Raw genomic sequence first — 25,524 nt, 5'->3', positions numbered from 1 at the left:
TTTGGCTGGTAATCGAAGGAGTGTCGTGCTGGAAAGAGAGCACTAATATTGGCAGTAAAAAGTGGAGACGCTACCCTAATAGCCACTAAACGCAAGAGTTACAAAGCAGAGTTAAAGATAGCAAGGAGAGACTGTGAAGATGCATTTTGGCAGGAACTCCGTGTCGCCAGCGTAGAAAAAAATGCAAAAGGCTTTTGGGACTTATTACGCAAGAAAAACAGACCCCTAGATACTGTCATCACATGCAATATAACTGAGGATCTATGGTATTCACATTTTGCAAAATTGTACACAGCACCTGTAGCAGAAGCGATGGACTTTGCATTACCACAGATCTCTCGAGGTGATGGGAGTTACGAGGAAAGTCTGTTTACCAGGAAAGAAGCGGAAGGTGCCATAAAATCTCTTGTCCCGCGCAAAGCGGCTGGTCCCGATGGCCTCCCTGGCGACCTGCTTCGTGCAGACTTAGGTAACTGGAGTATGCTAATCGCATCAGTATTAAACGCTGCTATGGCGGGTGCTCCCCTGCCCGCCTCATGGATGGCCGCGGAGGTGGTCCCTCTGCACAAGAAAGGCTCAAGAGAAGACCCAGCGAATTACAGGCCGATTAGCCTGATTGATTGTTCGCAAAAAGTAGCGGACAAGGTCCTTTTAGCCAGAGTTCAGCAGTGGGCAGATGAAAACAAGATACTCTCGGATTTCCAGGCTGGGTTCCGAGCTGGTACAGGAACAATTGAACAATCGTTAAGGCTACTTATGATCTACTGGAAGGTCGTTATGATTGGGAAGGATACTTTATATCTGGCCTTCATCGACCTCCGGACGGCCTTCGATTTGGTCCCCAGAAATAATTTATGGAAGGTTTTGTGTGACCTTGGCATGCCACCCTACCTGCTTCACCTGATCATGAGGTTCCATGAAAAAAACTATGCCCAAATTCGCTGGGGGCCGAATGGTCAAAAGACTTCAAGAATAGATGTGAATAGAGGTGTGAGGCAAGGGTGCGTACTTGCCCCAACACTCTTCTCGCTCTATGTAAATGGGGTGGTGGACTACTTGACCGGGATACCAGCAGATGCACCACGTTTGGCAGGCCGTTTAATTCCCACTCTGCTTTTTGCGGACGATACTTTACTTCTGTCAAAATCCCCAATGGGACTCCAGCAGCTTCTCTCTGGTTTTGACGACTTTTGCAAGCAAAGAGGACTCTGCATTAACACAGATAAAACAAAGTATCTTATCCTGAATCCCCCGCAAAAACTTGGCCCTCCTCCAACACTGGGGTCTGTTGCACTGGAAAGGACCAAGACGTTCGATTATCTGGGTATCCGGCTGGTGGACTCCATGAAATGGGACTATCACTTGACCAAAATGTTGCTAAGTTTGAAAAGAGTAACTGGGGCCCTGCTGAAAGAGCAGAGAGCAGCCTCCACAAAACCTATAGCAGCAGTAATGGACATTTACTCGGCCAGAGGAGTAAGTGCCGCTCTTTATGGGGCGGAACTCTGGGGAATGTCAAACATGAAAGAGCTTACTCGAGCTGAGAACATCTTCTTGAGAAGTTTGATGTCCCTCGGTCCATCTGTCCCCATTCTGCCATTGCAATTGGACATGGGCTGTCGGGCGATTGAAGACCAAGCTAAGTTACGCCCTTTGCTTCTGTGGGCCCGCATCTGGAGAGTTCCTGAGCTCTCAAGTTATGCGGACGGCCTGCGGGAGATAATCAAATCTACAGGTTGGGCAAAAATAAAGTGGCTAAGGGACATCAAAGCACTACTTGCCAATCTGGGGCTAGAAGAAGCATGGCATCAACAGACAGCCCCGCCCAAATCAATCCTAAAACAACTCTACTGGAAATGGGTGGCAAACAAAAGAAACTCTTCTGCAACGATTTGTAAATCGACTAGAAATTTTATGGAGTCTAAAGATGTCCCCATTAGAGAACTGTATTTGGACATTATCTCAGCCCCATGGGAAAGATCCCTGTATTTCAAATTTAGAATAGGTCTTCTCCCCGTAATGGAACTCACAAGCCACTGGAAAATTCCCCACCAGTCTGCTCCGTGGTGCCCCTTTTGCCCACAGCGCCATGAATCTGTCCCTCATTTTTTATTCGAGTGTCCTGCCTATAAAGTTCCACGGATGAAATGGCTAAAACCCATGTGTCTCACACTGGGAACAAGACATTGTAATGTGGCACTAAGGATATTACTTTCAGACACTCGCACATTTTATGCATGCGCCACCTCGAAGTATCTTGGGTGGGCATGGCGGATTCGGTCAAAAAGACTTAGACAAATTGTTTAATCATGCTTTTATTTCTTCGGTCTGTTTCATAAACATACCTTTTTTAGGTAATTTATATAATTCTCCCCCTAAAAAATAATAGTAAAAATTGCTGATTCCCATCATGCAAGGGGTCTTTTACACGTTTTACCCTTAATGCTTCAAAATGAATTTTATATGTATGTATGCTTTTTAAGATATTTTTTATGTCGAAATAAAGCCTTTTTGACTTGACTTGATAAGTTACGTGCTGCATTCTTGACAACAAACTCATGCGCATTCCCATCATTTACTAGTTCCTTTCATTTGCAAACAGTCACCTTCCCACTCGCTCATGCCAGGTATTAACTTTTGCATGGCTTACTTCCTTCCCAGCACTTCAAACGTGGGTACACTAACAGTAGCAGGCAGACTTAGCCTACACACAACTAGAAAGAACCCTCGCTCACATTTTCTGCAGCCACTCTTGTACAACCCATAATTATCCTGTTAAACCTCTCTAACATCCACTTAATTCCGAATGAAAATTATGAGATTTTCATTGCTCTGCACCGTTGACTACCAAACACATCTTAATTTCAATACAAGGCAAGTTTGATCCAATTTTCACAGAAATACCTACTGCATGAAGCTCAGATCTGGCCATGAAATTATTCTACTAGTGAAAGATATCTGTTGCTGACTTGAAAAACCATCTACTAACAAACTTCAAATCTGTGACTAGCCACTAGAGAATGGAGTCCTTTCAGCCTTACACTTTCTGGTGGTGTACCCACCCCACCAGTGGTTGTGTTGTGGTTCCAAGTTTCATCACACCTTTATCGCACTCCATATACACAAACTACAGTCTACCATCTGGTCAATTCTTGCCCATTAATATTAAACTCCATGTGCCCCTTTTGGGCAATGCACACAACTTTAATCCATCTGCTCAGATTGCGTTCAGTGCCTTAGTATAGTTGTCGTGGGCCCCAAGACGAGCAAGAAAAATTGGCCCCTTATCCCTGGTTGATCATTAAAAGATTTCCATGACCGGGTAAGATGGCAGCTATGACTGAATCGCCTGTTTCAGTGGGACGCCACTACCCTGCAACCCCAGCGTCACTGCACTTGCAACACTAACGATGGTTACATCCCAGGGAAGTTCCTTCCACGCAGCTATGCAAAAAATAACGATCATATAGATTCTTGAATTAAGCTCTCACGGTTCAAAATGTCCTTAGCTCCCAAACAAATACTCCCTTACTGGGACATTCCTTCTGAAGCCTCCCATCCACAGCAGCACTTTTGCCAATTCTTTGATGTTAAACCATTTCCCCTTATTTACTTACATCTCGACCACCTAAAACACCTGTTTTCTTTCTAATTAGCCACACAACAGACAGCAATCATGGCAAACCACCATTGTTTTGATATTAATGGCTAGTAAGTTCTCAGGTTTCAAATGTAAACCATGCAACTTAAATTTACATCTATAAACGTATACAGATATCAACCACATTTTTTATTGAACTAAAAATCACCCTAACCAGCTTATGCCCCTTTCCCTCAGCCATAACCGCCGGTAATACGTCTCTCCTTGACTAATGTTTTTCCACGTCACAGTACTTTTTCACCACCACAGCCAGAACTACTTCACAGCCCCAAGGACTCCACGATGGCAGGCTACTACCACACAGGGCTATGGTAGGTGTCGGCCTCTAGAACCACGGGACTTGGTGGGCAACTTCTCAAAAAAACAAAAGAAACTATAGCATTCTATTTTAGGGGAAATGTTTATTTCTTTTTAAATGGCTCTATGCTGATCTGAAAACTGCTTTGGTGTTTAAAACTACCATCTAATTACAAAACTGGAAATTAAAACACGTGAAACTGACCGGCTCAGTCACCAGAACACACAAAACTACATTAAACGCAAGCACTGGAAAAGTCAATAGGTCTCATCTTTGTGATCCATTGACTTTACCAGTGGTTTTAGCCACGAGACACAGCATCCAAGACACTGTACCACATGGCTAAAGAACTTTACATGTTGAAGTACCCAGTCACGTCATTGTGTAGGCGCACACGCCAGCCACATATGCGAAACTACAAAATGATGCAGCTTTTTGTTTTTTAAAGTGGAAGTGGGAAACAATACGCAAGAGGATGGGTTTTTAAAGCAGGTGACTGAAGCAACACCGAGCACGGGTAGCACAAAAGGTAAATCAAAGGGAGGGGGGCAGGTGGGGGAATTAAATAGGCAAAAGAAAGCAATGTAGTCTGGTGCAGAATAAGGGAGAAGCATACCTGAAAGAGATGTAAACATGGAGCGTTGATAAGTACACGAGGAAGATGGTAGAAAAACACATGCACTCGTACAGTGCTTAAACAAAAAACTAAAAAAGTAGCGTCTGAAAAAGCAAGCAGTGGAAGGACATAGTATTACATCCATGCTCTAGGCTAGGGGAAACAACCTTTACAACGCAACTTTTACAACGCACTACCATTACAACTAAACTTTTACAACGCACTACCATTACAACAAAACTTTTACAACGCAACATCCATTAAAAAAAAGCATGCATTTACAACGCAACCATTACAACGCATGACACTACAACGCACACCACTACAACGCATGCCATTACAACGCAGTCATTACAACGCATACCATTACAACACATAGCATTACAACACATAGTACCCTTACACTATCCAACACTTACCCTTCTGTTGCACTCCCTGGAGTTAGAATAGTAATTTTAACCCCTACACTATCCAACACTTACCCTTCTGTTGCACCCCCTGGAGTTAGAATAGTAATTTTTACCCCTACACTATCCAATACTTACCTTACATGCAATGTAATGTTATGCGTTGGAATGGTATGCGTTGTAAATGTAGTATGCATTGTAGTGGAATGTGTTGTAAAGGTAGTTTCAAAGAATTTGTTGTAATGGCATGCGTTGTAATGGTATACATTGTAATGGATGTTGCGGTGTAAAAAATGCGTTGTAAAGGTAGGCGTTGTAAAAGTATGCGTTGTAACGTCATACATCCATGCTCTAGGGGCAGGTCAAACATAAGAAGAGGAAGGAAAGCACACACAGCTAAGAAATAAGAAGCAAGCAAAAGAGAATGAGAATGAAGCTAACCAATGGGTGGGCTCTACTCCTACTGTAAGATATGTCTTGCGCAGTCAGTTCAGGACCTCTCTAGAACGAAACCTAAAAATAAGCAGTGGCAAAGCTAATAGGTCTGGTATTTGAAGGACTGCATTTTTTTCCCTCATACATGTGCAATTAACATTACAAAAGTAGAATGACTGTATTTAACATGCTGCCAAATAAAGGTGATATGCATATATTTGCACACAAAAGAAAAATGAGGGGAAAAAATGACCTTTGCAAAAATAAATAAATTAAAAAATGTAAAAACATGAAATTAATGTAGAGATTGGCCTACCAGCCCTACCTTGAAAGTGGACAATGTTCTATCTGGACGTACAGATGTGCAATAGCTAAATACTGTCACAGTGGAGAGAGCCTATGACTGAAGTGAGCTGATCCGCTAACCCTGCAGTAATGTGTAGTGGGCGCAAGTAAAATGTGAGCAACACTTGAACAGACTAATAGAAGAGGTGTGACCAAAATCTCGCAATGCATGTACAGATGTATGTCTTTTACTAATGATTTTATTTTGCGAAACATTAGGCTTGCGAAACAGCTACAGTTGGGGACACATCACTCACTTATCCTTAACCGCATCGCTGCGGCGGTTATTTTTCCGCTGTGCGGCTTTTTTCTAAAAGCCGCGTTACATGAGGAGCTCAGCTCGTCATCCGCACACGACCACCGTGGCTGATGACGAGCTGAGCTCGTCATCAGCAGCGAAGGGGTTAAACAAAACATGCTCTACAAGACTGAGCAACAATGATCAGAACGTTTGAATCCAATATCCACAATTTCCTCCTAAAACGGTACAATGTACAAACCAACAGCACATTACAAAGCCGATCACCAACAGCTGCTACTTGCGTGGTCTCCCAGGCACAAACCGCACACCCAGTAAATACCAATTGTGCAGGGTGCGGTATTTGCTGGGTGCTCAATTTGCACCAAATTCCTCGTTGGGCACCTCTGAAAGGAACATAACATGCATCAAGTTGCCACCACTTTTCCAGGGTGTACAAAAAGCGTGCAAGCAATTTGCTTGGATGTTTTGCGCTGGGCCGGCATAAACTCCAGGATTGTACAATATACAGGTTGTACAATCCTATGCGGTGCAAATGTTTCGGTCCAACACTATTGGCATAGCAGTCTGGGAAAACTTCATATAAGGTATTAAAAGCGAGAATTTTTGGACTAGGCCTGCAAATGAAAGGTCTGAAACCGATGTGTCTGCGCTGCTTCTTGTGCTTTCAAAGTAAATGCTGTTTATTTAGGATAGTAAGACTCGCTTTGAAACAGCAAGACGTAGGCTATAAGCATTCTATGACTGCCACCTCATTTTACTTCTACCTCATGCCTGCGCCTATGGCAATCCGTAAGCACACAACAAACACAAAACAAATGCAGCACTTAACCACCTTGGTAATAATGGCTCCTCAAGCTGAATATGACAATCACTGTCACAAAAGTAATTTGTGTGTGCATTAGGATTCACAAATGTGAATGAAGGAAGAATTACCCATTATCCACCTCCCAATGGGACCATTTCTGGTGGGTTTTTCCCAAGTCCTATATCTCTTTTGGGATGAGTCCTCTTGTGCTCCTGTTATGGAAACTCATTGCTCAGAATCGGGAGAGGGCTCCAACTGAAAGCAGAGCGTAATTAAATAACACCCTATACTTAAGCCACTAAATAAAATTACATTAATAAACACCTCTTTCATAGCTTTATGTAATCTCACCAATGAGATTATTCATCACAACTGTAATGTCAGCACTGCGTCTGGCGTATGAGCTACGGTTTCATGGCTAGTTTCAGCAATCTGGATTAGGAAACTAATCGTAACTGGCGAATTTAAGTGTTTTTTCAGCTTTTATTCAAAGCCATAACTGTACTTTAACGGTGTTTTAAGTGAACCTTAGTTTTATAAGCATAGATAAAGGTTTTAGCAGAGAAGTTAACCACAATTTCACTATATCCATGAGGTGTGTGTGCCTGCACAAAAAGGTAATTTATGTGCTCCCTAAAGCCAACGCACAGAATAGAACAGCAGTGTGTATAATTATGGGGATGTTTGCACTGTTCATAAGAATAATTACAGTGCTCCTCAACACGCAGCAGTCAGAAGTGTTTTGTCCAAATAGATTTGCAAAGTATTCTGGATCCTTGTTTGCCCCTTACAGTGCAGTTGCTCTACATGCAACGACGTATCGGCTCTTTTAATGTCCCAAATCGAAAGACTTACTTACAGGAAAAAAAAATGTTTAATTACAAGCACTGGCAAAGCCAACGGGTCTAACTTTAAAGTACAAACACATGCTAAGGCATTCGCAAATGTTGTTTGCATGACTTGAATGCACAAATACAGTTTTGCCTGACAAATGCATCGACTTAGCCTGTGCTGGTGGGGGTGAGGGAGTAACAAAAAAGGATTGCTTTCTGAAGGGATTGTAAGTAGGTTATTAAGAGCCAAAAAGTGACAGTGTGATTATTCAGTGCACTTTCCAGATGTAACACATGCTCTCCCAACTTCCAATGGAAGCACTTTCAAGAGGGCGAAATGATACCCTAAACGAGGTGAGAGCGCAATATCCCTCAGGACGGAGCCCAATCCAACTCTCTATATATTTTAAAGAATTAGCAACAATAGCTCAGCAGATGGTAATGCTGTCAAGCAAGACCTACAAAATGCAACAGATTATGAAAACAAGTGTCCCAATCATGCAGATCAAATGATGGTGCTGAGCAAAAAATACATTTTTATAAAAAAACTAAAATGACCAATAATAATTAATTGTCACAAACTGAAGACAACTGCGATACAATTATGGTCGAAATGATGACCAGCTAATTTTTAAGTTTCTGGAGCAGACTAAAGAAATTTACACTAGAACATTTCCTATTGTAAAAATATACAGTCAAGAGAAAGCAAATTATTTTTTCAACTAAAATGTGCGACTAATAGTTAGAAATGGTTGCACGTTCGGAAGTAAACTTTGCACGGAAATTAAATGGATTAAAGATCACTTCAATATTTTTGGCCAAGAGTAAACTGGGGGCCTGATAACTATCCCCTGTAATACAAGTTCCATTTTTTTTGTTTGAATATCTTTTATTGCATTTCTTATTTGAGATTACATAACAAAAGCAGTGGTTTTTACAGGATGGCCTTGTTTTTCATTTTCTCTCCTCTGTACATAATATAAGAAAAATAAATGGCAAGAATTCCAGTCACCAGTGTAGAAAGATATACACAATCAACAACAGTTCGCTAAGTTAACAGTTTTTGCCGTACATTTCCTGCAAATCAAACATCCGGATTAGGGCACATTTTCCAGAAAACGAAAAGTCCCGGAATAATTGAGGTCTCTTGAAAACAATTAGGATTACATCCATCAAACCAAATCAGTTACATGCTGCCTAATGGGTGCCATCCCATTTGGAAAAACACTATGCAAGAGGAAATCGGGGCATAAAATGTGTTGCGGTGTGCCTGGTCATGTACATCACTCGCCAATGTCCCCATTTCTAAGGTGTGTCTCCCATCCCGTTCCTAAAAGAAGCGCACTCATCCTTTGGGATTGCAATGTCAGCTTACTCAAATCCGCGCCTGTTGTCACCAGGCTAGGCCCAAAGGGATCTGCATGTCATTCGATATTCAATACCTTATACGTACTATATCGAACATAGTACAATAACTTTATAAAATACGAACTGAAAACATAAGGGAAAGCAAATCAAATGAGAAATAGCATTGGCTAGGGTGGGTGCGTGTCCCTGTATTACAAGTTCCATTACATCCGATGGAACTTGTAAAGCGGTGAATGGGATATTCATCATGTTTGTGACGGAGTATCTCATTTGCTAAGATCGTAATCAGGCCCATAGTTTTGGCTTATAGGTGGTACAATGAGGATATCTTGGAACTCAGTCTTTCCAAGGACCCCGTCAACAGCTACCAATATTTTAGTTATTCCATGTTATTATCATCTGAGATAATAACTTCCCCATTCAGAAAAGTAACTTTTTTAGGATATCCAGGTACAGTCGTGAGCTGTTGAGTCAACTCATGAGCAGGCGATAACATACAACATCCACACAGACAGACTATTCCCAACTGGAGTAAAAGCAAGTTTGTATTGCCACCTCCATACTCATCACTGATCTCCCAAACAGGAGTAAAAGCAGCACCATGAAACCAAGATGCCACTTCGTTCGAATACTGCCTTTAGGGAGACAGCTACTTTTGCTAAAGAACCAAATCTTCCAACCGAGACGGCAACACCGCAAGGTGTGCCACTGTTTTCAACAAAAGATTTCACACACAATCTGTATCATCTGAATCTGGCATTTGAGGCAAATACTGCGAGGTCAACACCGAATTTTGGGTGGGTAGCTTAATTTCAATGAGGGTCTTACACACGTGTGGAGGTAAGCAAATAGGTGGGTTAGCACCATCATTCCCAGATCCGACCCAATGACAAGGTTTATTAAAAGCCAATTGCAGGTAGCGCAAAAGAATCAGATATTTATATCTCCAACATTAAAACACCCCACGGTTGAGGAAAATAAATACATTAAAAGATTGACTTTTAGTTAAAATGTAACAATTTTTCCCCATTTGATAACAAAACATTTTAAGCTACTTCATTTCCAGTTCAAAGTGTCGTACATTAACTGCTATAAAAGCCAAAAGACTGTGGCATTCAACTACATATCTACTAAGAGGATAGCATGGGCTGTTTGGCAGCAATGGTGCGAAAAGCCCACACCTAACGACTGGCAGAGTACATGGAAAGATAGGAGCCAAAGCCGAATTAGTGGTCAGGTTCCTTAGAGTGGAACTGGGTAATAAGAGCCACTTTTTGAACACTGAAAACCGAACAGCTTCATTTCATTAAGATTAGAAAGCTCATTGATTTAAAGTGCTGGCTGAAGATATACTCAACATTCTTAGGTTGGGGGTTAAGTGAGTGCGCTCAGCACAATAAAAAAAAACCTTCTAAAAAAAGTTTGAAATGGGAAAAAAACTGCTCAAATAAATGTTTCTATTAAAAAGCCAAGGAGGTTCAAATTCTGGAGGGGTTTACTCAAGCAATCGTACTTCTGAAATTGATAAAATTATTATCATCGTGTTGACCAAAACGTACATCTGGCATGACAGCCAGAAAACATATCAGTTTGTGGACTCCACTTAGTGAAAGGCTGTTGTCAAAATTAAAACATTAATTTCAACTCTAATGACTGAGCAAGGTAAAGCCACAGTTAAATAAACAATTTTTCTCCCCTATCGTTAAATGTGTCGGTGGATATTTTTTTTCTGTAAGGGGCAGATAGTTATCAACTTTACCTCCACCTATTGAAAATCGTATGTATTTAGGTAGCACAGAAAAGACAATTTTCAAATCGTCTGTCCATAATTACTGGACACCCGCAAAAAAATGTATGATCCAATCACGACAGAGGATAACTTATTGAAGAAAAGTGTAATGTATGTTAGCTACGCCAACTGCATCTATTGAGGCAAACACCTATCTGACAGAAACATTAGATATTATATCTACTGGACCTGCAGTCAAGTTACTCAGTAACTCACTTAAAGGCAAGCATGTAACGTGACAACATGTATACTTAACAACATGCGCAGATCACACAATCATTTGCTCTGAACCTAAAAGTTGAAGAAAATACCTTGGCATCCAGTCTGTAGCCTTCAATGTACGGTATTGTTTTACACCTGCCTGTTCAGTAGCGTAAAGTCACAATGAAAGGACTTTTCACCTTCCTTGTGGACAAGTGTTCAAAATACAATTACAAGCCCTACGGCAAAAGACGTCTGCTCAGGTTACAACCCCGGGGAATCCATCAACCATGGAAAAAGTATGCATGCTACCAGCATATTAGTGTCATCCCAAGAGCGACTGGTACTACATCATCAGCAAGTCAGCTTACACACAGCAAAGAAAGAGATAGTTTTGTACTGTGTTATGCTCAACTAAGAACCTGTATAAAAAAAAACATTTTCTTGTTAAAAATGTTGGGCCCAGTGGTTTGAGGCAGACATTGGGGGTATCAGAGGAAATTGGGTTATAGAGATCTTGTTTCAATTTGTTCAGCCTTTGAAAAAAGAAATCTTAATCTGGTATAAAAAGCTATTAGATGCAGACGATATAGGTATTCCATCATAGACATCGGCTTGGAACCAATCCCCATTTGAATCCGTCATTGGTGATCGCTTAGAATCATCTTTAAAACTACTGTACAAGTTTTACTAAATCAGCCAGTCTTAAGAAAAATCATTTTTTGTCACTAATCATATTTATTATACACCCGCCAGAATAGCTAAATTTGCCCCACTTTGAGCTAAAATGTGCTAGATGCATGCCACCCAAAGACAACGATATCCATATCTTTTAGGAGTGCCCTGAATTAGGTTTGTTTTGGAAAGGGGTTGGAGACTACCTGCGTAACATCTTTAAAGTCAACATCGAGGTTAATGGTTCTTTAGTTTTTTTGGCCAAGGATGGAATTTTCACCTCAGACTTAACACAGACTTACAGAGGGTTGTTGTTATGTTTGATTTTGTTGGCCCGTATGGAGATATGTATAAAATGGAAAGATCCCCTCCCCCCCAAAAACGGAAGACTGGCTAAAATCCTCACTTGCAATGGCTTGTCTTGAACCTTTTGGAACCAGTTATAAGTCAATTAATATTTGGCAACCTCTCACCACCATGGGCCGAGACTTGAGATTACTATGACATCTATGGTAAAATTCATTTGGTCCTATGATTACACCATAACCCCATAAGGGGCTGGTCGGGCGACCTAAGCAAGTGCTGGAAGCCAAAGGGAGCCCAGTTCGAAAATGATGGCTTTGTAACTTCTATAGCATGCTTATTGGTGAGATGAGGACAACAACAAAAAATGTAGGGCCCAGTGAGGGACCAGCGCCCTAAGTACTACTGGGAATAGTGTGACAAAAACTAGGTATGTATATAAATCCAATTAGCAGCTGCATCAATACCATCAACTACATCGTCTGTACTCTCTTCAACAACCATAAAACCTAGCCACTACCCTTAACCTAAGACTTATATCTCCCAAATCTAAGCTTAACATTTAACATTAAATTTGGCCTAACTCTGAACATTACCACAAGGCGGCCCTATCCTTAGACAAATCGTTTATTTTAATTCTTACAAAAACAGATAATTTCAGGTACCATGAACATCCTTAATGTGTGATCACTATCTTTTTAAAGGATGCAAAATAAACCACTTGCAGGTTCCACCACAGCTTTAGTGCACCAAGGTGAAGATAAATTTAACACGTTTCTAGCACTTAGAAACACCATCCAGGTCAGAAGAGGTTATTTAAAGAGAGTACACTGTGTTTCTTATACATAGAAACATACATCTCTTCAGAAGACCTTCTGGATCATGAAACCAAACTATAACTATGCACTAAGCCTCCCAAGTGGCACCCATTCACACGGTCAGTTTAAAGATCTCTTCAGATTCAACTTGATTCTTTGTCACCACTTAAAAAGAATGTCTTTTATATTGACTTTTTCTTTCAGATAGCTTCAAATACAATTAATTGTTAGACTGGAAGACATGAGAAATAAGTCTCCCATTTTTCTTTGCAGAATCTTGGTATCAGTTCTGCGCATGCTGGGATAATAGGTCATGGATTGATCATAAAGACACAATAAAAATAGCAGTGTTAATTGGCTAACACCTCTTACCTAACGAAATGTAACTTTCCGTTTTTCATCCAATTCTTAATAATAGAGGGTAGCTAGCAGTTCTGCACTCTCACATTTGGCACACAAAAAACAGGATAGTCACAGCGTGATAAAGAGATCTGCGACAGATTACAAAATATACAAAGTAGGTGTGCTAAGGCTATATTTCAGGCCACCCTTTGAAATCTTAGCCAACAAACCACATCACACTTCCTCTGACGAAAAGCAAACCTCTGCTTAAACAACTGGGCTCGGAGTTTTTAAAAGTTTTCAACGGCATGGCACCGTGGTCCTTTGGTAGCCAAAGCAGGACAGTGTCTGGAACTCTGCCACCTCCAATTTACAGTAGTATCCATACTTGACACAATCAATGAACCCCAACCATGCCACTGGGATCCTAATTGTTTGAGAAACCCCACAATCCATGTCTTTGTTGGACTAAGTTTGTCACAACAGAAAGAAAGAAAAGTAGCGCCCCCCCCCTTCGAGTTTTTCCAAGTACTAAATTGGATCTCTCGCAGGTAAGTGTCATTTCATGAGTTGTTGAACCCAGTGCTTTCTGAACCTAAACAGTGCACTGATGAGGACAAGCTGCAGGACACTGGTAAGGTAGGCACAGAAAGCGCTGCCTGTTAGTACACAGCGCAAGACTTCAAAACTGCTCAACGCCAATATGAATTTAACAGTCCATCACCCTGAAATTCACAGCCACTAGGAACTGATACATTGAGCTCAGGGGAAACAGTGCAAAGAAAAAGTGATATACATGCTTGTATGACAATCTTATTCCAAAGTCACTGCAAAGTCTAAAGTGTATCAGATCTTAACATAGTGCACAGGAAACAAAACTAGTGCCTAACTCAACTTGACGGTACTCCCATGATGAAATACCATCTGCAGACAATGCGACCCATTGCAACTTACTAGTGCTATGCAAGCAAGATCCCTCAAGAGTACAACATCAACTCCATAGTTTGAAACCAACTGCCCAGAATGGATCAGTTGCCATTCACCACAAGTACAGACAACTGTTATTCGAGTTGCCTTGAAAAGAGTGCATCATGTCAGCATCCTAACCCACACAGAGGACTTATCAGTGACCTACAACATCGAAAAGCATGCATAAACACTTTTTGCTGAGTGTAAGGAGACACAATCATGCTTGAGACACAAAAAACACAACTATCACCGAGTTTTTCACCCGAGCATATCGGGGGAAAACAAACAGTTCACCTGATTAAAGTGAAAATACAGTTCTATGCAACTCAATTTGAAGTTGCTTCTGACGAGTCCCTCTGCATTACACCTGCACGATTACTGAGAAACTACCAAAAGGCAATACTGTGGAATTAAGGCTTGTTCCCCTCATAACCACAGGGGATCGTTTCAGTTAGTCCATTAATGCTTTCGTTCAAAGCCTGAAAAGACCCACAGGGAGCTCCACTGTACACCTTCAGGCGATCACAGGGGAGAGAGAGCAGATCTGCCGCCTCATCCACACTGACCGGCTCACACCCCAGCGTGGGCTGGAAAAAAAATCGAAACGCAGCCAAAGAAAGTTTAAAGAGCCACATGGAAAGAGGCAGTGCACGAAGTGAGCCGTGAAGTCAACAGATCTGCCAAACTCACCCACGAGCAAGACTCGGGAAATGCAGAAGGCAACCTCACCATTTCTCAACATCACTAACTGCTGTAAGACGATTTCCAAAGTTGGGAAGACACCCCCTCCCCTCCCATCTTCAAAAGTCTCGCTGATATTCTACAGTAAAGACAGCATTTAAAAGGAGATGCTAGGCAGAGTAGTAAGTCTACCTCAGGAGGTCGATTAGCTCGGGCCCCCTGCCAACCTTTAACCAGTAAAGCAAACATCTGCAACATAGCCCCATAAAACAACTTACCAGTAAGAGAGCACTAGGAAATGCACAAGCGACCCAGAGGGAGGAGGAGGAAAGGCAAGAGGCTGGGGGGAAATGAGGACACACACACGAAGAGCACACATGGGAATCTTGTCTCATGCACTATGCAAAGCACAGGAACCCCGTTCCAGCAGACGAAGCCGGAGAAAGGGGGTTGTTTATGGTTGCAAGTGTGGGTGCACTGGAAGGAAGGGGTTGTGTGGGGGGAGGAGAGAGATTACAGACCACCCTCCACAAATCGTTGCCCTTAGAACAGCGGAATAACGTGAGCACGTTAAACAGGGGCGAGGGGCAGAAACAGGAGCACCGATAAGGGTGGCAGGAGATTACTAAGAGGGTACTGAGGGGGAAGGGGTGCTCAGGAAGGTGCCCAGATTATCACCAGATGTAAATGGGCACAGGAAGCCTGAGCTTGAAACACAGAGGGCAGAGTGTTTTGAGTCTGGGGGGAGGATGCATGGTGCAAGGATGGGAGGGGGCTGCAGGGGAGGGCGAGAGAGGAGGCTGCAGGGACCAGCGTGGTGCCCCTGCACAGACCGTTCCGTTGACGCTCACTCACCTGGGTCTGCAGGGACCCCCGTGGCCGGTGATAGTGGCGCTCGGCCACCGGGGGTGTCCGGGGGCCCCGGTGCTGTCGGCTGCAGAGGAGGAGGGGGCTCTACCCACCGCCGCCGGCTTTCGGCCGCCTCTGTGAAATGCCCGAAGGTGGGGGGTGCGCCCCCCGCCCGCTCGCTGCTGGGGGGCCCGGGGTCCGCGTGCTCCGGGGATCCCCCCCGCGAGGAGGAGGAGGCGGCGGGGAGAGGCGGAGAGCCACAAATTCCGTCTGGAGTTTCTAACAAAGAGGCGGAAATGGCCGAGAGCAGCCGAAGCAGCGAGGCCCGGCGTGCGCATGCGCAGAATACGCGAGGGAGCAAGTGAGTGAAAAGGGGGAGACCGGAGCGAGAGGGATCCTGATTAGAGTGATACGGGAGAGCGAACCTTGCTCCAAGCAAACACTAGAAGCATGTGAGGTAATGAGAGAGACATTCGGCAAAATGTAAAGACAAACGAGCTAGCATGGTGGGTAAAAATAGGTGTGCTGGTTGTCTAGGCGCTGGATGAACAGAAACGTGTGCCACTGTGCCCCGTCGTTCTTCTTGGTGAAAATGTAGACAAGTGACAGAACAGCGCCCTAAGTACTGAAGGTAATGATGTGACAAATATCAGGTAAGTATATCAATCTAATTAGCAGTTGCATCAACACCACTACATCGGCTGTACATCTTCATCAACCCTAAAGCTAGCCACTATCTTTACCCTAAGTCTTAGATCTCCCTGCTCTGAGCTTAACATTTAACCAAAAATGTAGCCTAACTCTAAACATTACCACAAGCTGCTCTATCCATAATATTAGCCCTACATTTTACCCTGAATACTTGGCCAAAATCTTACCCTAATCCCAAATTAAAACTATACACCAAGCCTACCAACATACCTTTACCTAACACCTAGGATAACTCTGAACCCAAGCTGACTTATTTTATACCTAACCCTGAAGTTAAACTTTAGTCTGACCGTAATATTTATTGTAACCCCCTCACTGTAACAATAATGGTGTCTCTGTGCCTGTGTCGATGGAGAAGTATGGAGAAGTAGCGGATGTGACGCAACAGTACGTGTTAAAAGTGACCTTCAGGGGATTATATTGCTGTGTAGTTGGTGCTTGGTACGGGGTTGGGCAGGCCCGCGCAACAGAGCCTGGGGAAACATTGACTCGGCAGACATGATAATATATGTGACTTGAAGGTAGGGTTGGACTGCCACGAGGAAACATTGAACAGAGGCAAACCTTGAAACAGATGTGGGAGTGAATGATGAGGAACTAGGAGAACAACAACGTAGCAAGAATCCCAATGGCCCGGGTGCAAGCTGGGAAAATGGATGTTTAGCTCCTGTTGTGGTAGTAAAATACAACAATTACTAGGTTCAACAAGCCCTGGTGCCACTGCACCTGCTGCACCAATGGCAGCTGCGCTCCCTGATTGAGAAGAACCTGCGGAGATATTGACCAAAAACTGCCCATGCGGTGAGGTTGAGCAGATATTGGAGATTATAGTGAGACCTTCAGGAGAGTACTGAGAGGCATGGGAGACAGGAGAACAGAAGTGAAAGAGCATCATAGAAAATAAAACGATTGGGACGGCAATCAGAGTAATATGAGGGAATCACTGAAGCAAGATGAGGGCACATGGGAAAGAAACAATGAGCGTAGGTGGGGGAAGCATTGGGAGCCAAGGAGTGGTAAGGGCAGAGCACAGGGGCCCTTGGAGCAACGATGGGAGGGCAGGGTGCATCACCCGTCTGCAGTCTGGAGGTTCAAGGCACTGGTTAAAGAGTAGCCTATTCCCTACCTGCCTCCTGGGCGGAGGTAGAGTTCCCATTGAGGAATTGGTGTCCAAAGCACTATTTGGAGTGATGTCATAAGGAGAAGTAAAGTTCCTCCAGGTGTTGCGTGAGATGGCGGAAGTCAGTGAACCTCAATCGCATAAGGAGACAGAGCATGCAGAGAAGCATGAGCTGTGGTGACACCGAGCAGCAGACGGCCTTTATGGGAGCAAAAAGAAATCAAGTAAATACTTTGTAGTCGTAAACTACCATCACTGCTAAGCTATATTCTTACTCGAATGATAAATAATAAACATTAGATGGGAAAAACATACTCATCCTTTGCAACTGTGTAAAAAGACTATTCAGTGACAAACATAATGCAAGAAAACCACTCTTATTTCCTGATTACGAGTATTGTCTTAATTCCGATGGGGCCAATGACAGTGGTAACTGGACACAAAAGAATCACGAGATCTTCATTTGTTCTGCCTACCTGTTTACTATGGCACGTAGATCAAGGCTTTTGAAAGTAGGCATATTTGTGTGTGAGAATCTGGGATAGAATGGGGAATTACCCAGAGAATCGACCCAGAATTGCTGATCGCCCTGGTAACTTCCTTCCTAATGTGACCCTCATGGTCCAACTTGTAATTGCCTGGATTTTCCCCACCTCTGGGGTTACTTTTACCCCCGATTTTAGTAATACCAGGTCGCTCAGGTTAATTGTGGTCTGTGCCGTATCGCCTGTTACCACACATATCATAAATAGGAGTTTTGCAGCTAACACTGAACTCCCGCAGTTTTCCCCCAAAAAAATTTCAGCTAGTCAAGCCTGTCGAAATTTATCAAGTGAAAAATGCACGATAATTATTGAGACATGCGGATTTTGATGCATTAAAATCCAATATTCACATGTTATTCCCCTTTTTCTGGGACCAACTCCTATTTTGGAGTTTTTTACTGGCCCCTATAAATTCCGACCCAGCTGAGTTGGCAGATTTTGTTTGATCCAATAAATACAGTACCAAATACTGGGCCACTCGTACTAAGGGCCCAAGAGTTGGGAAAATCCGCGCCACTCTCAATGGGCATCTTAGTCTCGAGTAGGACACTTTGTCGGGCCCTTGGATGATGTGAGGGTCGCTCATTTTGATAAGGGTTCTGATGACGAAGCAGACCATAGGCAGCCGAGAGGCCAAAGTCTGTATGGGCAAACAAAGTTGATGATGAGACTGCTAATGTCACAATTGTGAAACAAATTGATCAAAAGTGTTCTTTCTAAGCAAGAAACGTGTTCTGGTTTCACTGCATTGTGGGTAAAATTCAGGATTTAAATGAAGCTAACTCTCACCTGACTGCGGAGATGGTTACATCCACTATCCTGGAAGAAAATTACTGAGGCCATCTTCAGCTATGAACATGTCCCAGTAATCAAATCTGACATTCGTGCAGGATAAGTGCAAGTCAGTCAGTGAAATCGGCCGAGCCCCCTGGGAGCCAGTGGTTGTGATTGTGAGTGCCCTTAACTGTCTTTCCGGACAAAGGTCCACTTTCAGAAATACCACATCAAAGGAAGTGAGCGGAGTGCAATAGGCCACCTCTCCAAGGCCCTCTCCTTTCAGGCAACCATTGCTTGTATGCCCTTCGCTGTCTCTGACCACCAGTAACTGAGAGGCACATGCCCCTCATGAATGGGTCTTATATTACCTCTTCCCTCCAAGGATGACTGGCAGCGACCCAGCCAGTTCCCGAGGGCTCGTGCACCACATTCCAAATCAGGGTCTGTGGAGCACACCCAATGTCCTCAGCAACGGTGTTAGCATGTTTTATGTATGTCATTCCGGTATTCTGGGAGATTAATACAAGGAGCAGGCCCAATGCTCACAGCCCCTTTTCGGGACTAGCTCTGAAGGGGGCAGAAATACTGTTTGTGCTCATTTTAGCACTCCTTCATAGACTTAAATGACCGTATAGGTTTTAATATCATGCATATTATTCTTTTACGTACTTCCCAAAGCATCTCCTTACGTTTAACTGTTCATATAATGACGTATATGGCTAATAGCTATAGTAAAAATTTGTGGAATTTTGACTAGCTTCTTCTGCTTGGCATCAGTGCTTGGTGAATTCCTCCATCTTTAGAATCATGACATTTATGCTTAGCTGAACAAAAAAGTGCTTCGCAGGGGTAGTAAACGCTATGTAAATGTAATTACAACACAATACAACACAGTGGTGTCGTTTAAGGCAAGGGTATCAAACTGATAGCTAACAAGCTGCTGTTAGCTCGCTAGTTGCTAGTAATTAGTTAACAGACAAGTGACCCACCCCAGGAACTCATTCAGCCAAACCATAGCTGATAGTATGGATGCCTTGCACACATGACCAGTTAGTTACTACTGGGCAAAGACGCTTTGTGAATGGGTACTTTGCTGGAGATGGTGGAGTTGAGCATGAGGCTACCTAAGAAGAATGCATGAGGCTACCTAAGAAGAATGCATGAGGCTACCTAAGAAGAATGCATGAGGCTACCTAAGAAGAATGCACAAGGCTACCTAAGATGAATGAACGAGGCTACCTAAGAGGAATGCATGAGGCTACCTAAGAAGAGTGCATGAGGCTACCTAAGACGAATGTACGAGGCTACCTAAGACAAATGCATGAGGTGACCTAAGAAGAATGCACAAGGCTACCTAAGAAGAATGCATGAGGCTACCTAAGAAGAGTGCATGAGGCTACCTAAGACGAATGTACGAGGCTACCTAAGACAAATGCATGAGGTGACCTAAGAAGAATGCACGAGGCTACCTAAGAAGAATGCATGAGGCTACCTAAGAAGAGTGCATGAGGCTACCTAAGACGAATGTACGAGGCTACCTAAGACAAATGCATGAGGTGACCTAAGAAGAATGCACAAGGCTACCTAAGAAGAATGCATGTGGCTACCTAAAAAGAATGCATGATGCTACCTAAGAAGAATGCACAAGGCTACCTAAGAAGAATGCCTGAGGCTACCTAAGACGAATGTACGAGGCTACCTAAGACGAATGCACGAGGCTACCTAAGAAGAATGCATGAGGCGACCTAAGAAGAATGCACAAGGCTACCTAAGAAGAATGCATGTGGCTACCTATGAAGAATGCACAAGGCTACCTAAGAAGAATTCATGTGGCTACCTATGAAGAATGTACAAGGCTACCTAAGGAGAATGCACGAGGCTAACTAAGAAGAATGCACATGGCTACCTAAGAAGAATGTGCAAGGCTACCTAAGAAGAATGCACAAGGCTACCTAAGAAGAATGCATGAGGCTACCTAAGGAGAATGCTAGCAGTAGTTAGAGCAGTTTGAGTCCAGGATAGCAGGAGCTGGGGTCTGTGTGTGAGCAGAGTGTTAAAGATGCCTATTGGTTTAGTAAAAGAGGATCTTAGGGCCCTGTAGTGTGGCTGTGGTTGTACAAGGCTGGGCTGATTCGGATGTGTTTATTAAAGTGTAGGTGGGATGGCTCTATCGCTGGCAGGCAGTGTTTTTACCTGTTGGCAATCCCTGACGTTTGAGACTGCCACAGGCATCTGCTGCACATCCCTCTCTATTCTTGGCTGCTCTCTGCTACAGCAGCGGCCATTCCTGTTATAATGGTGCCCTCACCTTCCATAATGGTCACCCTTCTTAATATCATTTGAGCATCCTTGCCTAATGGTGGCCTTCCCCTCCCATAACTGTGCACTACCCGTGCAAAATGATGGCCACTCCTGGCCTAAAAATGCCACTTCTTGAAGGCTTTTGGGCATCTTTATTATTTTGGAGTCTAGACTTGACTTAAATATGTCCTTGGCATAAGGGAGACCATTCTCTAGTGTGGTCATCATTTGCCTAATCGTGCCAACCCCTTTCAAAATGGTAGCCACCCTGATATATTAGTCACCATATATTGTGGGATTCCTTGGCATTTTAGTGTCCAGGAATATGACACTTTACAACGCACACGCTACAACGCGTGTCATTACAACGCATTTTTTACATGGCAAAATCCATTACAACGCATGTCGTTACAACTTATAATCCATTACAACACAATTACTATTCTAACTCCGCTGGGGCGTTACTTTGGGGAATGCGTTGTAATGGATTATGCTATGTAATGACATGCATTGTAATGGATTTTGCGATGTAAAAAATGCGTTGTAATTACACACATTGTAACACATGCGTAGTAAACGATGTTTCCCAGTGTCCAGTCACAGCAGAATAGTGGGCTTGGTAATTTGGTGTTCGCCTATGGCATATGATGGGCATCCTTGGCACAGTGCTTTCCATCACTAATAAAATGGTGTTCATGCGTGGCATCATGTGGTGGTAATCCACAGCCTTGTGAATACTCAGTGAACACTAAAGGCTGATGGTTGGAGATGAAATTTAAGATTTACCTAAACCTGAAACTGGCATTTTGAGACAAAAATACTTTTTTCCTCCCATATATGAAGTGTTTGTTTAGATAAATTAAGCACTTTCATAACGACATTAAAAATGTGTATTTGAATGTAAATGGGTTTATTTCACGACATTTTTTTACTGCTCTGTGGAGACCAAGTTATTGCTTTTTCAAAATATATTTAAAGCTATTTGTAGAATGGTAGTTCAAACTCAGTGGGGGAAATTTAATGTTAATATATTTGTCTTTGGTGCTGGAAAGCAGCAGCTGCTATGACTGTTTTGTCACTACTCGTGTATAGCTTTTCCGTCTTAATTACAACGGTAAACTGTATTTATATAGCTTTTTCTACTTCCTGAGAGGAGTTGAAGCGCTTTGTGGCGAGTAGCACGTTATTCAAGAACCCAAATATGTACTTTGTGTTTCTGGATTAGTTGTGTTAAATTTGTGCACATGAGATCACAACCATTTACTCTAGTGTTTTGAATACGGATAGATTAACAAGTGGATTAGCAGTGGAAATATAAGAGATGTTACTGGGAGTGGTGGACATGAGCGCCTTTTATTTATATATATATATTTGTGTATATCTATCTATCTATATGGTGGTATCCAGTAGGTACTTATAGTTAGGACCTAGTTTCCTATAGGAAAAGTGTTTTTTGATTTTCCTATAACTTTGGCGCAGTTTGACAAATCTTCACAAATTTTCCCCCAAAAATTGAACTTTTGATTCTAGTTATGGATGGAAAGTTTCAGAGTGATCCGTTCAACGGAGGCTGAGAAAAAGGGGCATAAAAAAAGTGTGTTTTCTAGGTTAATATAGAGATTTTAAACACAACTACATCCCGAACTACTGGACGGAATTACATCAAATTTGGCAGAAAGTTAGCCATTGGCCCAGAAAGAGGCCTTTATGTAATTTGGTGTTAATCCGTTTGGTTGTTTTTGAGATATTTAACAAAAACCAAATTCATTTATCTAGAGGCGTGAATCCAACTGATCTCGTGCAGAGATTTGATTGGCTGCCAACACTTCAACAAGGAAGTATTGGACCCATTTTGCGACTCAGACTCAGCCTCAGCCACGATTTAAAAAAAGAGAAGGGTGTAGGGTAGATATACCCTGATCCCCTAGGCCTAGTGCTGGGACCCCCAGGGACCCCCAGGGACCCCGTCAGGGTCAAAAGACATTTTCTTTTCATTTTTTGTTGCAAAATTTGCAAAGATTTGTGAATCTCTGCAAAAATAATAAAAGAAAAACAAGAACGGTCTCCGGTGCATGTTTGTTTTACAGCCCAGGTGGGCCAGGTCCGGGGGCTTATTTTGATGTATAATATGGGGGAAAGGGTGCAGGGGACCCCTTCTCCTGGGGCTGAGGTAAGAAAAGAAGGGAGGGGCAAACGTCTCCCTTCAGCAGCCTAATTAGGCCATGTGTACCTCATCCCCAAGGCTGAAATCTGTAACAAAAGAGCAGCAGGGCTACATGGCCCCCCTCCCTGACCCTTACTTGCATGAGCAGGGAAACATGTATTTGCTCCCATCAGGCGGAAGCATTTTCAAATCTTTGGCCAAATGGAAGCAAACACTAAGGGCCAGATTTAGAGTTCGGCAGATGGGGTACTCCATCACAAACGTGACTGATATCCCTTCTGCCGTATTACAAATGTATTATATACATGGCACTTGGCATACGGCGGACAGGAAATCCGTCAAGTTTGTGAAGGAGTAACCTGTTCGCCGAAGTCAAAATCAGGCCCTAAGTCTGCTACCATCCAGTGGGAGATTTAAAAATGCTCCCACTAGCTGGGAGCAGACTTGTGATCTGTTTCCTGCCCACACTGATGCAGGCAGGGAAGCAGGACAAGATATTGCTGCCTCCTGGTAGGAGCATCATAATTGGCTGCTCCTTCAGAGCGGGAGCAATGCTGGCTCCTGCACCATGCTGTGCCATTTGGGGCCATGGCGGCAATGGGGCTCCCCCACGGCCTCCAACATGCGCATATTGGATGCCCCGGGTGGGCACCGGGACACCCACCTATTTAAAATGGAGGACCCGGGGGATGAGGTCCCCCTGTCCAAAATAGGTGTACCCGCCCATCAAAAATAAATTTGGTCCTTTGAAATTGGGTCCCCAGGTCCTAATAAGGTTTGGGCAGTGGGTCAAGCTGCCCCATCTCCTTTTTAAGTGCATTGGGCCACTAGAGGTGGGGTCCCTTGGGCCTCAAAAGTCCCAAGCAGAGGAGCTGCTTGGCCCTTCTCCTTTTTTATTATATTTGTCCCTGAGGGATGGGGTCCCTGGGGCGTAATAAGTCTCAGAGAGGGGGCCCTTGTGCCTCCCCTTTTTTTGTTGGGTTTGGTCCCGAGGTTTGGGTTCCCAAGGCCTGAAAAGGCTTGTGGAGGGAGGCAACACAGCCCCATCTCTCATAAAATATTACACAGCTCCGGGGAATGGGGTTCTCAGGGCCTGAGAAGGCTTGGGTGGTTGGCTGCATGGCCCCCTCCATTTTTTAAATTATATTGTGCCTTGGAGTCCCTGGGGCATAATAAGGCCCTGGCTAGAGGGTCACGCAGCCCCCTTTTTTTATTGGGTTTGGCCCAGGCCATTGTTCCCGGGGCCTTAGAAGGCTTGGGGAGTGTGGCCGCACAGTTCCCCCTACACTTTAAAATAAGTACCGCCCTTGAGGATGGGGTCCCCACGGCCTAAAAAGGCTCTAGAATTGGGCTCACACAGACCCCTCCCCTTTTTAAAATTAGGGGTCCCCGGGGCAAATTAAGGCTCGGGAAGGGAGACAGTACGTCCTCCTCCCCTGTTTATTTGTGTTTAACTGCAGGTGATACGGTCCCCATGGCCTTTTAAGGCTTGGGGAGGGAGGCCAAGTGCCCCTCTCCTTTTTATTGGAAGTTGCCCAGGGAAAGGAATCTCTGGGGTTAATTAAGGGTTAAGGAGGGGAAATGCATTCTCCCCTCCCCTTAATATATATGTTTCGGCTAAATGAGATGGAGTCCCCCGGGCTCAAAGTCCAACCCGACACTGTGCATGCCAAAGGCCTCATGGTGGCCATATTAGCTAAGGGAGATGCCCTTCCCAAGAAACCATCTAGAAATCTTGGGGTCATCATTGACTATAGTCTTTTCATGCAAGACCATGTTAGGGCCACTTGCAGTAAATGTTTTGGCATTCTGAAACTTCTGAGAAAATTGTTTACATGGATTCCGATAGGAAGGTGAAAGACCATTGTCCAGGCCCTTGCAACAAGCAGATCAGACTATGGGAATGCCCTATTTGTTGGCATAGCTCATTACCTAGTTATGAGACTCAAGGTCATTCAAAATGCTGCTGCATTCTAAACTGTAATATGTACAGATTTAGCTCTGCATCAGTTTGCTTGGTATCACTACACTGGCTACCTATGTGAAAAAGAGCAAGCTTCAAACTTTTATACCATGCTCACAAGGCCCTGCACAATATGGGACCTGAGATCCTACAGTCGAGAGTGGAGTTTTATAAACCTACGTGTGACGTGAGATCCCATAAGTTATCCCTGGCCAGGAGCAAATGATTAAGGAAAGGCTGGACAGACGGACAATTGTTTTCTTACTTGGCTGCTGCCCAGTGGAAC

At 43.5% G+C, this 25,524-nt stretch overlaps 1 protein-coding gene across 2 annotated transcripts in view; it reads right to left on the bottom strand.

Moving 5' to 3' along the window:
* The window catches only part of PCGF3 (polycomb group ring finger 3), a 376,752-nt gene extending 360,757 nt beyond the window's left edge, over nt 1-15,995 (bottom strand). Inside the window, exon 1 of one of the 2 annotated variants that reach the window (XM_086961653.1) lies at nt 15,664-15,995. The gene's annotated coding sequence lies outside the window, so the exon portion shown is untranslated. The remainder of the gene's footprint in view (nt 1-15,663) is intronic. The other variant, XM_086961654.1, reaches the window with a different exon arrangement.
* Nucleotides 15,996-25,524: the final 9,529 nt, after the last annotated feature.

The sequence above is a fragment of the Lissotriton vulgaris genome, chromosome 3_1, assembly GCF_964263255.1.
Source record: "Lissotriton vulgaris chromosome 3_1, aLisVul1.2, whole genome shotgun sequence".
Classification (NCBI taxonomy): Eukaryota; Metazoa; Chordata; class Amphibia; order Caudata; family Salamandridae; genus Lissotriton; species Lissotriton vulgaris.
Note: the sequence above shows the minus strand (reverse complement) of the source record. Positions and strands in the feature narration are given on the sequence as shown.